At 42.1% G+C, this 16417-nt stretch overlaps 1 pseudogene; it reads left to right on the top strand.

Annotated features, from left to right (window-relative positions):
• Nucleotides 1-1960: 1960 nt before the first annotated feature.
• LOC147898602 (G-type lectin S-receptor-like serine/threonine-protein kinase SD2-5 pseudogene) lies at nucleotides 1961-16136 on the top strand (annotated as a pseudogene).
• The last annotated feature ends 281 nt before the right edge of the window (nucleotides 16137-16417 follow it).

Genomic DNA, 16417 nt, shown 5'->3' with positions numbered 1-16417 from the left:
CTCTCTCTCACACACACACACACACAAAAACACACACATGTTTTAAGGACTTTTTCTAACACGCCTTACTGTTTTAATTTTGAATCAAGGCTGCCTTCATCTTTAGATAAATTTAACAACTTCTACGTTGGAATATATATTTTTGCATGCAATTTGCATAATCCAAAGTATTGTCAAACTTTGTTCTAAATTTTCCATGCTAGAAGGTGGGAGTGAAGTTGATGGTATGACTATCTCCATTTTGACATCACACGAGCTGTCTAGAAACTCATCGAGACATTAAAGACCCCTGAGCAAGTATCTATGGTGATATTGTCTTCAAAGCAAGGAGTTGTGACCCTCATCAAAGATATAAATGGAAATCATGTGGTTCAGAGGTGTTTGCAGCGCCTTGGCAATGAGGACAACAAGGTAAGATGGAACTCTTTCTTAGAGTTTGAGGAAGTTTACATGCACTAGTCCATATTGTATTGATAAAATGTATAGTTCTTGCCAGTTCATGTTGGATCACATTTTTATGAGTTTTTTTTGTGGTTACTATCTTTGAGAAGATCATTTCTGTGGATGATGTGGTTGGTTGATTGTGAGTTTGATTGGTTGGCTTTCTAAATGTTGAAGGTTACTACAATTCCTTGCTCACTCTGTTTCGCCAATTGCCAAAAAAAGTTGTTCTGCCCATTGCCAAAAAAGTTGTTCTACCAGAAAAGCTATTTTGCAAAAATATATACTACCAGAAAAGCTATTTTTCAAAAATATATGCTGCCCAAAAAGCTATTTCATAAAAAAGGGCTTAACTTGGCAAACGGGCTTTTTGCCTGCCAAACGGGCTTTATGCCTACCTAATGGGCTTTATGTCTTCCGGTGAAAAGATTGTTATGTATTGGATAGGGAAAAAAAGAAAGAAAGAAAAGTTGTTCTTTAAAAGAAAAAGGGGTTGTTCTACCAAACAAGCTACTCTGCAAAAAAAAACCATTTTGCCAAAAAAGCTATTTTGCAAAACTATATACTGCCAAAAACGTTGCTCTGCCAAAAAAGCTAGTTTGCAAAAGTTTATACTGCCAAAAAAGCTATTATGCCAATTATCTGCAAACTTCTAGGTATTAGCTATTGTTTATTCTCATTCTTTGCATATTTTCTGTCATTCTTTTTACTGAGAAAGCTTCTTCTTCCACGTTCATCCAAAGAGTCAAATTTTTACCTTCTATTTTTAATTATTTTTTCATGCTTGCAGAAAGTCAAAGAAACCTATATCACTGGTGTGTGCAAGATATTGATTTTTCAAATTTTAGTATGATATTACAACTACTGATATTCATGTAATATGCTAGTGTCCCATCTATTCGCAAGACTTCTTTGCAATACTATTGGACCCTAATATTCTTGATGTTGCTTCAATTTGATTTTTTACGACATTCCTCTCTTTTGATGCATGTTTTCGATGGGAGGTAAAGATTTGGAATCAGCAGTAGAGATAGCCGAGTTGGATACAAGCTCGAAGGATGACATTTCATATAATTGTAGTCCATGACCCAATATTATTTAGGTTGTAACCAAGGATGACTTATGAGCTCTTGTGAGTGTAGTCTTATTCATGTATTCATTGGGCTTCAATTCCCAAAAGGCGCAAATCTTTGTATGTCACCAAGGTAATAATAAAACACTACCCTTGACATTTGCTGGGAGGATCGGGTCTTGATGGACCCTGTGTCATGTCTCAAGTTCATATTTTTTTTCGCTCTTTTTTTCCCTTTACAAAAATTTCATTAAAAAGTAGGATCCAAGTTTGGTTTTAAGGAAGTAGTTATGTGCTCCATGACAAAAGAGAGTGAGCAATGAATGAACTAATAAAGACATACCAAGGACTCTGAAATTTAGAGAGCTATAAGTGACAATAAGCGGATCTCTCAGGGTTAAGTCATGCGTTTTTTCAACCACATGGGTAGGGAAATTGTTTTGATATTTCTTTTGGATAGAGCCCTAATTAATTTAGGCTCATAGCCCAAGTCAATCTCTCAAGTCATCTGATCGACCCACAAAAGTCAATCTCTCAAGTCATCTGATCGACCCATTCACTCGTTTGGATCCAATGCCAATCACCAACACACAGGGATTTGACAGAACTTTTCTTCAAGATCTTGAGTTTCTCATGCCACTCACCAACACACAGGGATTTGACAGATCTTTTCTTCAAGATCTTAAGATTCTCAGCAATAACTGGGATTCTGAGCAATAACTGAATAATTTTTCTTCAAGATCAAGAGATTCTCAGCAATAACTGGGAGCGCATGCAAATTGTGCTTCCCAGAAACGACATCAGGCGGATCAGCCACACACAACGAGCAATTCTTCCTTGCAAACTCCACAAGATCATCTCCTCCAGTTTGGCTTTCGTCTTTGAGCATCATGAATTCCTGGTGGAGGACGCCGAGTTTCATTTGGATGGCCTTCTTGTGCGTCGCCTTACCCGTAGACATAGCCGTTCTGGTCTTCTGTTCGAATAGACTCGCTAAGACTGCCCGCCCCCGCACCCTTTTCCTTTTCCTGGGTGCTGTCACCGCCTGTCTCATCCCTGTATTTCTGATTTTGCTCGGATATGCATACCGTCTCAAGGTTACGGAACGTTTAGCACATGCAATGGTAGACGTCGAATTCCGGGAGCTGGAGGAAGATCCAGAGTTTCTGAAGACGCTGCGCGGATTGCCCACAAGATTTTCATACACGGAGTTGGAGACAATGACCGGCAATTTCAGCAAGAAGCTGGGACGAGGCGGTTTCGGGTCGGTCTACGAAGGGGAACTGCCAGACGGCAGGAAGGTGGCCGTGAAGAGGCTGGAGAGGGAAGGGCGGGGTCAGAAAGAGTTCTGTGCCGAGGTCGCCACCATTTCCAGGATCCGACACGTGAATCTGGTATCCTTGAAGGGATTTTGCTCGGAGAGAGCGCAGAGGTTACTTGTTTACGAGCTGATGCCCAGAGGCTCGCTGGACAGATGGCTTTTCAAGAGCGAGGACGACGAAGGGGAGCCATCTCTGGATTGGGAGACGAGGTTCAGCATAGCGGTTGAGACTGCTCGCGGGCTGGCGTACTTGCACGAGGAGTGCGAGGAGAGGATTTTGCATCTGGATGTGAAGCCGGAAAACATTCTGTTGGACGATCAATTCCGAGCCAAGGTATCGGATTTTGGGCTCTCACGCAGCATGGAAAGAGGCGAGAGCCGGCTGGTGACGACAATGCGAGGGACTCCGGGCTACTTAGCACCGGAATGGCTACTGGGGTCGGGGATAGACAGCAAGACGGATGTTTACAGCTATGGAATGGTGCTACTGGAGGTGGTAACTGGAAGGAGGAATACGGAGGAGGAGCAGTCGTCGTATGTGAGGGCAGTGACGTTCAGGAAGGTGAGGGAGGGGAGGGTGGGAGAGGTGGTGGATGGGAGGTTGAAGGGAGAGATGGAGGAGAAGAAGCAGTATAAGGAGGCAGCAGAGAGGTGTCTAAGGGTGGCGCTATGGTGCATACAGGAGAGTGCAGCGATGAGGCCGCCGATGGGGAGAGTGGTGGAGATGTTGGAGGGGAAGGCGGCCGTGATGGAGCCCCCTCTGCCTGCCAGGGATGTCCTTTAGTACAATGGGAGCAGGTCCCCATTGGCCGGATTCACTAATGGAGATCACCGGCATCCCCTGCCGGTTTGCACTGGCTGCCATTGCTTGTTTTGGGTGGAAACAATGGAGTGAAGTTCTCCAGCTGCCAGGGGGTTGCCCAAAGCCAGCCCCCCAAATGGGCTCGAATCTCCGGTAGCTAAAATCTCGAGCAGCTTCTCCATGGGGATGTGTTTGCTGCCTCAAAATCTCCAGACAGATCTGGATCCCTGGTGCATGGGGACCTTCTCTGAGCTCCCTCAAAGTCTAGAGGTAGAGACACTTTCTATTTTCTCTCAGTTGCTGGCATAAAAGGCTCACACTTTTGCTTAGCCTTTATTTCGCTGATTATATTTTCTGCATTTTATTTTTAGCAAGCACAAACTACACATTTTAACCTGTACGAACCCAATAGGTGCCCCTGATGAGTTTTATTCTTTCTATTAATTAGTGAGGGAGAGAGCGAAAGAATTAACCTAAGCTTGGGGATGGAACGAAAGAATTGACACCTAAGCTTGAGGAGGTTTTACGAAAGCTTGGTCTCGAAGGTTCTCACCTCTTCTCGTGCCTGTGTCCCCTCCTCTATAAATCTGCTTCCTCTATCACTCCCTTGCCCTCCCTTCCTCTTTGTCGTCGCTCGACCTCCTCTCAAGCAAGCTCTCTCTCTCTCTCTCTCTCTCTCTCTCTCACTCCCTCCTCTGCTCTCTCCCTCTCTCTCTCACTGTCACTTGCTCCCTCTCCTGCGGGCTCTCTCTCTCTCTCTTTGTGCTGACGTCATCTCCCTCTCTGCATACTCCCTCTCTCGCAGCAGCCGTGCCTTTCATTTGTTCATGGGAACTTTGTATTGAAAATTAGAATCCCATTGTGTACAAGTACAATGTTTGAAAAAATAAAATAAAAGCATTGGTTCTCTGTCCTCCATGTGTTTATTAGGCAGTTACCTCCTAAAGCTTATAACCTGCTTTATCTTAGTTTGGTTTGTAAGAATCTATAATATTTATATTTTGCCTATGAGGCATCCACATCAAGAGTATGGGTAGGTTGCTAGTACATAGGCTACATCCATTTAACGCTTTTTGCATAAGTGGATTGATCTATACTTACACATCACATAAAATGTTGAAAGACACGAGTCTGATCTCCTAAACTTTTCCATTGGGGTAGCATGTTCACTATACCTACCAAAAATATATCCTTTCTACTCTCATGATTGCAAAAGTTGCTCCTCATCTCATTTTACCACAAAAACTGGATGCTTTTTTGTGTGTATTGATTGCCTCACCTTTGCAGCACATCAGCCTATATGATCATATGAGGTCCATGAGTCCATTCAATTGAGAGGGAGGAACGCTAGAGCCAAGGTCGCTTGGAAGACGGAGATCCTGCCCCAAGTGGAGGGAGGAATCGGCTTTGTCTTGAGATGTAGAGCAGAGCCCTTTGGGCGAGCTAGTAGTGCGAGGTCGCACTACATGCTCGGAGCCCTAAAAGCTCCTGCTTCAGCAAAAGCTTATCAAGAATAGACCCCACACTGGAGGTCAGTGGCAACAGTCCCACAAGTGGATCTTATCAAAGCCTCCCCCCTGATGAGGAGTCTTCACAGAGTTTGGCAGCGCTTGTCGAGAGCACTCATTTGGGCCACCTAGTGGTGCTATGAGGAGTTTGAGTGACAGCCCCTCCTGTGGCACCTGGATCTTATCAAAGGCTCCCCCCTGATGAGGAGTCTTCACAGAGTTTGGCAGCGCTTGTCAGGAGGACTCATTTGGGCCACCTAGTGGTGCTATGAGGAGTTTGAGTGACAGCCCCTCCTGCGGTGCCTGGAGGTTCGAGATCACGTTTCATGCTAGGGCAACAGATGCACATTGATTGGGCACAATGGGATAGTGGCCCAGCCAATTCAAGAGCACTCTCTCATTCGAAGGGGGTAGGTATTCCGATGATGGAGATAGACTTACTGACCTCGAAGCCTTGGTGGGAGGGTTTGCGTAAAGCCTTTGCCTCCCCCCTGATGGTATGGGCAGTTTTCTAGGACCAGGGTGCCCAGCAAGATCCAATTTTTGCATAGATCCCTACGAGCTGTGTTCCAAATGCTACAGAGTGGAGCTCGGAGGCCACCTTCACCTCGAGACAAGTGACGACTAAGAGATTGATGGGGCTCTAGATATGCTTAAGTGGAAAAAGGTCTAGATAGTAGACCGTTTGGGTAAGGACTTGACTATTGACCTGATTCTAGTCTTGGCAGGGCAGAAGGGGTGGTGGTGGTGTCTTTGGTTATGGGAGGATTGGCCTCTTTGAGAGGTGTAGTGGGATCGGTTCTAGCGTGACACTCGAAGAGAGTGGAGGAGGTGTCCTTTTTCTCATACACGACATGCATTGGTCATCGCCTTTAGTTGTAGGAGGCTGCAGCCAACTGCAGCCAAGACTCCCTCGAGAGCAAATCACTGGGTTGAGCAACCTGTTCCCTAGGAGTTTATCTCTAGATTTCAGTCATGCTTATGGACGAGCCACGGGCCACAGAAGGTTTCATACTTCTTTGGATGGTGGCCCATGGAGCTTTGCCCATTGAACCATGGTTGGAGCAGGTGGGCCTAGATGGTAGATGCCACCGTTATGCAGATAAAGATATGGAGACGATCCCACGTTGTCTTTGGAGCTACCGCGCAGCACAAAGGATTCGGATGATGCCGGGACACATAGGATGCAGCAAGACTTCATTGTGGGGAGGGGATGGCTGCTAGGTTGATGAGGGGGGTCATGCCTTTTCCATCAATCCGGCCTCTCTAGCTTACAGGATCCATGGTCAGCAGATCTTCTGAATAGAGGCACAAGACACGATGCCTCCTTCTCGACAAGGTCCTATGTCATCCCAAATGAATGCGAGAGCATCATTGTTTGGAACATCTGGGTTGCCTGCTGCAGTTTTGTGATAGGCGGCCACCCTACTTGCCATTCGGCAAGACATCATCCACACCCTACGTGCTTATTGGAGTGTGGGACATCAAGATCTCGGATGATCGCTGAGCGGCAGATGCATTTCTGAAAGGCTTGGCCTGCAAGTGTCTCCTACATACTTACTACTTATGGAGCGAGGCGTATGTTGGATATATAGTGCTCCACCCTAGTTGCTAGCCCCTGTTTCAAAGATTCCCTATGTAGAGAGCTGGGTTCTCTGAAAACTGGCTGGTTGACAACCAATTCTTTTTTCTAGCATTTCTTCCACAGTCGGAAACTCACAGTTGGCTGATTTGTATGGATTTACAAGCATAGAAACTGAGTCTTCCATACCTGAGTTCGTAGGCACAAAATCTATCCACAAAATCCACTCATGGGTCTAGGATCTAGTGCTAGTCCCATTGCAATCCAATCTATGTGCTATAAGACCCTAAGGATCTGTCACAGGCTAAGGTAGCCATGGCAAGGGACCAGTTGCTAGAGAGGGAACCCAAAGTGAGGGAGTTGAGATGAAAGACTCTCAGTAAAATTTGACCTAGCAATTCATCTTCTTTTACTGATTGCTTGTTAACATTCCCTATATGCTAAGGTGTCCACCTCCTATGCACCAATACTACTCTTTTATATATAAGACTCTGAAAATAGCAAGAAGAAGGGCAGAACCAATTAACAAGCATGGCTTCAAGCTTTTTCCAGAAAAGAAAAGGAAGTGGAAGATTACACTAAAGGACTTCAATCCTTGGATACTTTGATCATGTATCAAGGACAAAAGAGGGAAAGGTTCTTTGTTGTTCAACATTTTGCTCTCTAAGAATGAAATGAACAATCTAAATTAATACTTCTATTGTGTAAGATTCTTTATGGTAAACTCAATTTGTTTTCCATAACTAATTTAATGTTTGATCCCATAAATTTGAATTTCAAAGGAAAAGAAAGAGGTTTCATTCAAAGAAAGTAGAGCTTTAGATAGGCTTGAATTATACTAGAGAGGTTTATACTTACCTCTCAATTATATATTCCCCTTCATGCAAAGTAGAAGACTCCATAAGCCTCTTATACTTTTCGAAGTCCCTAGTCAATTCAAGATTACCCTATGCCCACTAAGACCTACAAAAATTGAGAAGAGCAATTAATAATGGTATTACCAGCCACATCAAATTCAAGGCAATCTAGTGTACTTTGTGCATACCTTTTTTACCACCCGTACCTAAGAGGCAAATCTAAAATTTGAATAGTCTAGAATGTCCACAATCCATACAAACTATCCTGTAGTCCCAAATTTGCCTTGACTAATATCTTCTCAAGCCAGTGTGCAGTCTTGCCTCCCACAATCTATTTCAACTATACTAGCCTTCTTATAGGCACATATTATTCCAAGAGTTTTGTGAATAGCCCGAGCTGTGCTTTGTATAGCCTCTTAGGGGGAATTTTTGCATCAGTGCCAGTGACCATAGGTTGTTGGATCACCAGTAATCTGCTATGAAGGACACCATGTTCCCCCCATATCTATGCCTAGTTGATATTTCATGACATGGCAGAGAGTTCCCCTACTACTTCTTGCCATGTAGGTTTACATCTGCCACCTTCACATTGTCCATGTCCTTTTATCTACCTCCATATTGTCAATCCACGAGCTAGACCACTATGCCATTATTTATACAACTTGCCCCTTAAATTTTTGCACTCCTGCTCGCTTAAAGAGTGTTACATCCCTAGCTAATCCTGATTAGCTATAGACTCACCTATTAGTTAGGGGAGACCCTAGTGGGGGAGGTTAGGATGAGTAATCCTAGCTTGAATGATATATTTGGATGGACATCTAGAAGGTAATCAAGTATGTATACTGCAGTTACATCCCTAACTAATCCTGATTAGCTATTGACTCACCTATTGGTTAGGGGATACCCTAGTGGGGGTGGTTAGGATGAGTAATCCTAGCTTGAATGATATATCTGGATGGAGATCTAGAAGGGAATCAGGTATATATACTCCAGTTAGGATAAGTAATCCTAACTTGAGTAATATATTTGGATGGAGGTCGGAATAGGTTCTATATCCAAATTATAGCTATGGATTGTTGCTATATACTTTAGGGTTGAAGAGATTGATCAATACCTAGATACAGATTCCTACTAGAATATGTGGCTATACCTTTACGAGCTAGATTAATGCATCCCTCAGGGCTTCTGTGGTATGGGACACAAAGGTCTACCAACCTAGGGATGGGTTATGCATTTTCCCTATGACCTCTGATGCTTGAGGATTGACCAGATTGCTCCATAGTTAGATGGGGAGCTTCGAACGAGTCACTCTATTGCTTGGTTCCTAGAACATGGTTCAGCGAAGAAGATCTTGGTACCAAACGTAATGTGGGACTCAGTGGTAATAAAGACCAAATAATCACATTGGAAAAAAGGTACATACAATACATGAGTGTTTGTGTTTCCTCGGTCACCTTCCACTTTGAGAGGTCTTCATGGTATGTTTAGGTTCCTACGTCTTCGTAAGAGGAGGAAATTCCATTTGTAGTGTGGAAGGAAAGCTAAGAAGAAGGAAAAGCTATGAAGGTAGCTTTTGAAAACTTTTGAAGGATTAAAGCTTTGACTTTAGACTGGTAACCAAAAGACAATCGGTGGAGCAAGCTATAACTTAGGAAAGGACTTACCTTGCATGGTGACCATCTGTTAGAATGAACTCTGAGAACCTATGATTTCCTTTCATGCCTTAGCTCTTTCTTCTACCAGTGAACGTTTATGAGATTGTGAGCTAAAGCCCAAAATTCCTTCAAACCTATTCGCCTTGCATAAAGCTCTGTCAAGCTTTATAACAATCTTTCACCATAGCTTTCATCCTTCGAAAGTTTAATTAAAATCTAGAAACAAGGAAATTCTACCTTGAAAACCTTGGAAAGAGCTTTCATCCTAGAAACAACCAATAGGGAAAGGGAGTATCACGTTTTGGGAAAAGAAAACTTTTCATCTAATATTAAGCTATCATGAGTTGCTGATGTTTTGACCAAACTATAGAAGCCCCATCTTTTTGCCATTCATGCAGAGTACATCCCACCATCTTCTTTCATTGGCAATCCAATGCAGACCTAACAAGATCACTAAAAATGTTAGTTATGAAGCTTGGTGTGCTAATAGGTTGCTTCATTCACTCATGTGTCCATCCAAATTGACTATGTTCAGGGATGTGCGAAGGCAGTATGCTTGTTTCTAGATTGCCTAATGGAAGTTCATGCTCTTCAAAGATGGACTCACCTCTTGCTATTCATGAAAAAAGCTATTTAAAGGATGGAGTTAGCTCTTGCTATTGAAGGGATGGACTCGCCTCTTGCTATTAAAGGGATGGACTCGGCTCATGCTATTCAAAGGATGGACTCAGCTCTTGCTATTCATGCAGAATGCTCATTTGTATTCATAGTGTGACAATGAATGAAAACAAGTTTGTCACAAATGCTAGATGCAAAAAGGACCCAATGGCTTAAATAATGTTAAAAATAAGGGGTGTTCCTTTTATTACTTCAATTCTATACAAAGTAACTATGAATGGCCACTTGGTGCACTCGACACACCCTTTCCCTTAGTCATCTCTGTACTCAACTCATGAGTACAACCTATTGTAAACAATGCTGCATAACCAACTCTCACTTGACTACTATTTGTTGAACATATTTACTCACATCACCCAAAAGTAGTGACTGGTCATTTGTTTGAATTATCAAAACCCCCTACAAATGACTAGTCATCCTTTTTATATGCTCTTGTGTATTCCATGTTGAGCATTTCGCCTTTGCTAAAGCTAAAGATTCCTTGAGATGAATTCTTGCCAAATCTATTGGTGACTTTCCACTCAGTGTGCCACCTTCATTGCTTTTTGTCCCTGATTGTGGCTCGGTCCAAATGATTCAGACTCTCGGGCCAATTGTTCTCTCTTAATATAGCTATTGGTGTTGGTTGAATGTTACTATTCAAATTGCCAATTGTTCCTATATAGCTTGAGGGACCAACCTAAACAAGGTGATGGGGGGTAACCATAGAGCTTATGGCTTCGGAGCAAACATTTGTTGTGGTGTCATGAGATAAAAGAGGACTCATTTTATTAAAAAAACAAGGCTCAAAAATCTAGTTGGAGCAGATTCTTGGCATTGATACATCTTGCCGTGACCATTGAGGAGTCCTCGGATCTTGCATTCCTCCCACAACTTAATGAACCAGGTCGTGATGAGGGTAGCTAGTCCCAATGGCACAACAATTCTCATAGCAGTGAGGATATCGTGTAGAATTCAAGCTTTCACAAGACTCACACTCCTCATTTGGACTTAAGGTGTTCACACACTAGTGCTCGCCAAAAGAGAGAAGGGGTATTTGATGACATGGTTGTTGCATGGGTGAGTCCTTGAAATGGGGTTGCCCATGAGCATGGGTAGCCAAGGCCCTTGGTCCTCCAACCCCCTCCCATGCTTGACCCTACGAATAAGAAGATGCCTTTTCCCTTTGAACTTGCCAGCTCTCTGTTTTTTAAAATCTAGTCCATAGTGTGGTAACACACAGCACCCACCCCATTCCTCCCATGGGTGTAGATTAGGCAATGTGTACCCACTCTTACATAGTTGTGAATTGAGGTCTGTGGAGGATAAATCTTCACCGTTGGATCCAACCACATTGATATATGCAAAATGGCCCTCTAATGCCAGACTGTCAAATTCTAAAACTAACCCACCCATAATTAAACTAACCAGCTCCGCACATACAAAATCACGAGACAGCTGCCAAATGGGAAAAAATAAAGGTCCGATACAAACCATGGTTAACTCTCTAAGCATGGTGGAGGAATGGGCCATGGGTTAGAAAGTGCTTGAAAATTGGCTCATGGCGTTGGGGCATATTTGAGGCACTTCTCGTTGCTAGTTACGCTGGGCTGACATCACGCGCCAGCCATCTTCCCGAAGGTGGTGTGAAGGGCTAATGAAGACTTATGTGTGGTCAATGGCCAATCCCTGGAGAGTCCAAATGGTATAATGCTATAAATCACAAGTTCATGACATCTAGGTGGTGTGAACCATTGAACCCAAAGCTATCCTCTTTACGACAAGCAGCCTAAAGGGATGTTTTGGTTTTCTCACACCTCCTTCACCCACGTGTCACAATCTTAGAACTTGGTCTAATGGTCTCAATCGTGCTTTATTTTTGGGTGTGAGTGCTTTTTGTTCATCACTTCATTTAAAAATAAGCGTAAGGATATTATTACTTGAAAGTTCATTCATATACAATTAAAAGAATATATATTTATTTTTTCAATTGCAATAATTAGGATTGCAAATAGTTACACATTCTCGCTTTCAATTCAGAGAATAGATATATTCTCTAAAGAGTAAGTGTAAGAATGTAAACTTGACAAATACAAAAATGCGAATTCTGAAACATTCATTCACATACTATTGAAGGAATAAAAAATATTCATTCAAAAGTAAGTGTAAGAATGTTTACTTAACGTTCCTTCACATAAAATTGAAAGAGCACAGATGTATTCTTTCAAAAATCAGTGTAAGAACTCTAATCATATTTCAAATAGTTATGCATTAATTCACGTCCAATTGAAAGAATAAATATATTGTGTAAGAACACACATTGTGAAAGATTCATTCACATACTATTGAAAGAATAAAAAACATTCATTCAAAAGTAAGTGTAAGAATGAGCTAGCTAAAAGCTCATCCACATGAAATTGAAAGAATACATATCTATTCATTCAATAGTAAGTGCAAGAAGTCCAATTTTATAAAGATACAACACATTCATTTACATCATATTGAGAGAATAAAATGCTCTCAATAATAAGTGTAAGAATGCAGGTTCTGATTATCTACATTTTAAATATTCATTATATTTCACAAGGTTGAAAACATTCATTCACATAGTATTGAAAGAATGATATTTTCTCTCAATACCAAGTGTAAGAATATCAAATTCATAGACCTAAACTAACAGCAATTTTAAGAACTTAAAAAAATAAAATTCTAAGAAGTTTACCAAACTACAAAAAACATAATTTACATAGCCTATCTTAGAGATCTTAAGAACTCAAAAATGGTTCTTACAAAAATGTCATATGGAACCTTAGGACAATAATTTTTATGGTTATAAAATATCTTTAATCCTTACATGTATTTTTATTGTAGGAACAAACTGAGATTGGAATTTCTACGTCCTAGCTCGATTATTAGCTCATTGTACATCAAAGTTTACTTATAGATATATTATAGGTCCTTGTAGTCTAAACCATAGCCAACAACACACGGTGACGACTATAAACAATCAAACCTAGTTCATTATATAGACACATGTGACTAAGCACTTGAACATTGTAAAGAGCATGCCCTACCATGCTCTGACTCAAAATAACAAGCACAACTCAAGTCAGTGGACCCCTGAAAAAGAAGTCTATCAATTTATAAAAAAGAACTATTCACACAAGAGATCTTTGAATCTCTAATGAGATTTATAGAACTCACACAAACAAGAACAAAAATCACATTTCACATGAGATCTAAGAGTCTGTAGAGACCCTTAGAACTCACACAAATAATAATCAAATTCCATTTTAGTACAAACTTTCAAAATTACTTGCTAGAGTAACCTAATAAGCCTTCTTTCTTTTCTTTCCCTTTTTTGATCTCTTCTACTCGGCTAGAGAACGAAGAGGGAGATAAACATATGAGGGTCATTTGCCAAATTATGTAACCTAAAGTATTCATACCATTAAGTTCTTCGTACGAATAAAGTTTATTTGTATGAATAACTATTTGTACGAATAAACTTTATTTTGTATAAATATAACTGGATAGCATGGTGAATCGCCAAAAAAATGTGACATGGCTACAATTTTTAGCCTGACTTTTTACCCTTTTGTCACAAATTAGAGTTTTTCTACTTAGTGTGTGAAGTGGGTGGAAAGAGAGGTGATAACCCTTGGTTATAAGGTTGCAACTATTCGGTTTCGTGAAGCTTGTATCCGCCTTTGTTATTGGTTGGTCTTATCATGAGCTAGAGAGCTCCTTGGTTGAAGGTGGGGCAGCACATAGTTCCTAACCTGAGTTGGCGGGCTCCATAGCCTAAGGGACTAGCCCAAGAAGAATAGGTGTACCCCTATGGGTTGGTGGAGTCTTTCCAACTTCTCCATTTTCAATTGGGCAACAATGCGAGATGAAGAGTTTGGTCAAGAGGTTCTTGCAAGAGCCAATCCACTTCTTGCATCATGTAATGTGAATGTACGATTAATGCTTTCAAATAAGGTTCTTGCGATTGAGATCCTGCTTTCAACATAGGTGCCTCACATCACATAAACATTTGTAAAGTATTAACGCTTCGATCCTGTTCATTGCTATGGTTTGACATGTATATCAATACTAGAAGATAGTGAGGGCAAGCATTTGAGTTCTCAACCTAACTGTTGATATGGTTTGACGTGTATATCAATACTAGAAGATAGTGTGGGCAACCTAACTGTGCAATTTCTCCATATTAGTTCTTCTCTTGTGCAATTCCTCCATATTGGTTCTTCTCTTGTGTAATTCCTCCAGATTTGGTTCTTCTCTTGCGTATGGTTGGAATATTGGCTTAGGCATGATCAGTTGCTAGTGGCAATTGTTCAGGTCAATTTGACTTCTTCATGAGTGATAGTTTTTGAAGCCTGAGGTTTTCCTTGCATGTACGTGTAGTTGGTTTCTTCCATTTTACATTGTGATTTTTTTGGTCTTTACTTGCAAATATAGTGGAAGGCCAAAATAAATTTGAGACAAAGTCGGGAAACTTTATCCGATTTGTAGATGATTATCTATTCCTAAAGGCTAACCACTTCCTTAAATATTTTTTGCTTTGGCACCATGTAGATGATTATCTATTCCTAAAGGCTATCCACTTCCTTAAATATTTTTTGCTTTGGGGTCAAGGGATACTTTGCTTGTTTTTTTTTGTGGGAAGTATAAAAATATATTAAAAGAAAAGGAAAACTATACAAAGTCGCCTTTCAAAAGAAGGTCAAAACGCCAATCCCATACCCTTGCAAGGGCTTTACAAGCTTCATTTTTCGAGCCAAAAAAAAAAGTTACAGCCCGAATTTCTTCCAAGCATTTATCTATTGGAATCCTAGTTCTTGGGACTCTGTGAAAGACTATGTCGTTCCTATGTTTCCATATATACATCAACACTAATGCTCTGATGAATCAGTTCATTATGCCCTTTCTTGTCACCCAACAGGGTAGTTTTCCACCTGAACTTCACTTGTATGTGTAGCTCACTCAAATTGTTCTCAACAGCCAACCACCTTGGCTTTTGTGACACCCCCACTACTCGGCGGCATAGGTCACTCGCCCATGTGTCCCCTCATAATTGGCCACCATGGGTGGACAAACAAGGTGAATGATATTCATTACGCCAAGCTCTCATCTTCTCAAGAGATGATACAGACTTACCAGAGCAGAGATACAGACTTACCAGAGATCTCCGCAGCTAACTAGAAGATACGGACTTACCAGAGCAGAGGAACAGTTAATGCAGGAGATGATAGGCAAATTGAAAACCGACTAGCCAACGAGCCAGGTTTACACAAAGACCAAAGACTTTAAGGGCTTCCTATGGAAATCAGGAAAGGATTTTTCTAAACTATCACTACAAGACTTCAAAGAGAGACAAGGCAATGGTGTTGCACTTGTGGCAAAGGCTCAGTGGAAGTATCACGCACCCATGGATAGGGGACCCACTTGGGAGATGAGACTACAGAGGGTCTAGAAAGCAACTCCTTCGTTCAAACGGAACTTCCTTTTATGGAGAGAGATAGTTGGCAAGCTCACTACTAGGGCAAGGATTTCCAAATGGAACCGCAGGGTTCAACAGGACCCTAAAATCCGGAATCCATATATCCAAAACTCCGGCCAAACCTGACCGGAAAATGACGAATTCTACCTCCCGTGATGGCCGGGAAGGGCCACTTGTCACCCTTTCCCGGTTGAAATCCGGTCCAATCCCGGCTCACGGCCTTCGAAGGTCGGTCACCGGAAATCCTCCCGGCTTCGTCCCCGGAAAGGACTCCCGTGGCCCTTCCCTACTGACCTGGAAGCGACCTTGACGAGATCCATTCAATGGCGTGAAGAACAAGAGTAGTCACCATCCTTTCCGAATAGCTCCACATGCTAGATTTCCACATGGAAGGTTGAAGGGAGAGATGGAGGAGAAGCAGTATAAGCAGGAAGCTGAGAGGTGCGTAAGGGTGGCGGTGTGGTGCATACAGGAGGATACAGCAATGAGGCCGACGATGGGGAGAGTGGTGGAGATGCTGGAGGGGAAGCTGGCAGTGATGGAGCCCCCAGAGATGTCATTTAGTACAATGACCTCGCCTTCGAGTTGAGAGGTAGAGTCACTTTCTTCTACGTTGTCTTCATTGCTTTCCAAAACTCACCTTTAGTGTATCTTAACCTGCTCATTTGCTTAGTCTTATCAAAATTTGCACATTTTTAACTTCTATGTAAGGCCACCCCCAGAGACCTTCCTGTGGGGATGCAGGTTTTCTAGGCAGGGGGGCTGACAGGGTGCACCTGCTGGCTGGCCCCGCGTCCCTATAGAGCTGCTTCCAGTGGGTGAAACCTAGGGAAACTTGAATGGCAGCAGGAAAATTTATAGCTTGCAAGTGGCGGGAGTGAAGGCCAGTGGTGCACATATGCAAAGATGCAAGGAAGGTCTGGGGTACCCTTGGGCATCCCCTACATCTCTTCAGTAGGACGTTCTGACAAAGGAGTGCCCAGATGCACGTTTTCTATGGGGACAACCCCATAAAT

The sequence above is a fragment of the Dipteris shenzhenensis genome, chromosome 9 (assembly GCF_047967505.1).
Source record: "Dipteris shenzhenensis isolate YYH24624 ecotype China chromosome 9, Dip_SZ_1.0, whole genome shotgun sequence".
Classification (NCBI taxonomy): domain Eukaryota; kingdom Viridiplantae; phylum Streptophyta; class Polypodiopsida; order Gleicheniales; family Dipteridaceae; genus Dipteris; species Dipteris shenzhenensis.
Note: the sequence above shows the minus strand (reverse complement) of the source record. Positions and strands in the feature narration are given on the sequence as shown.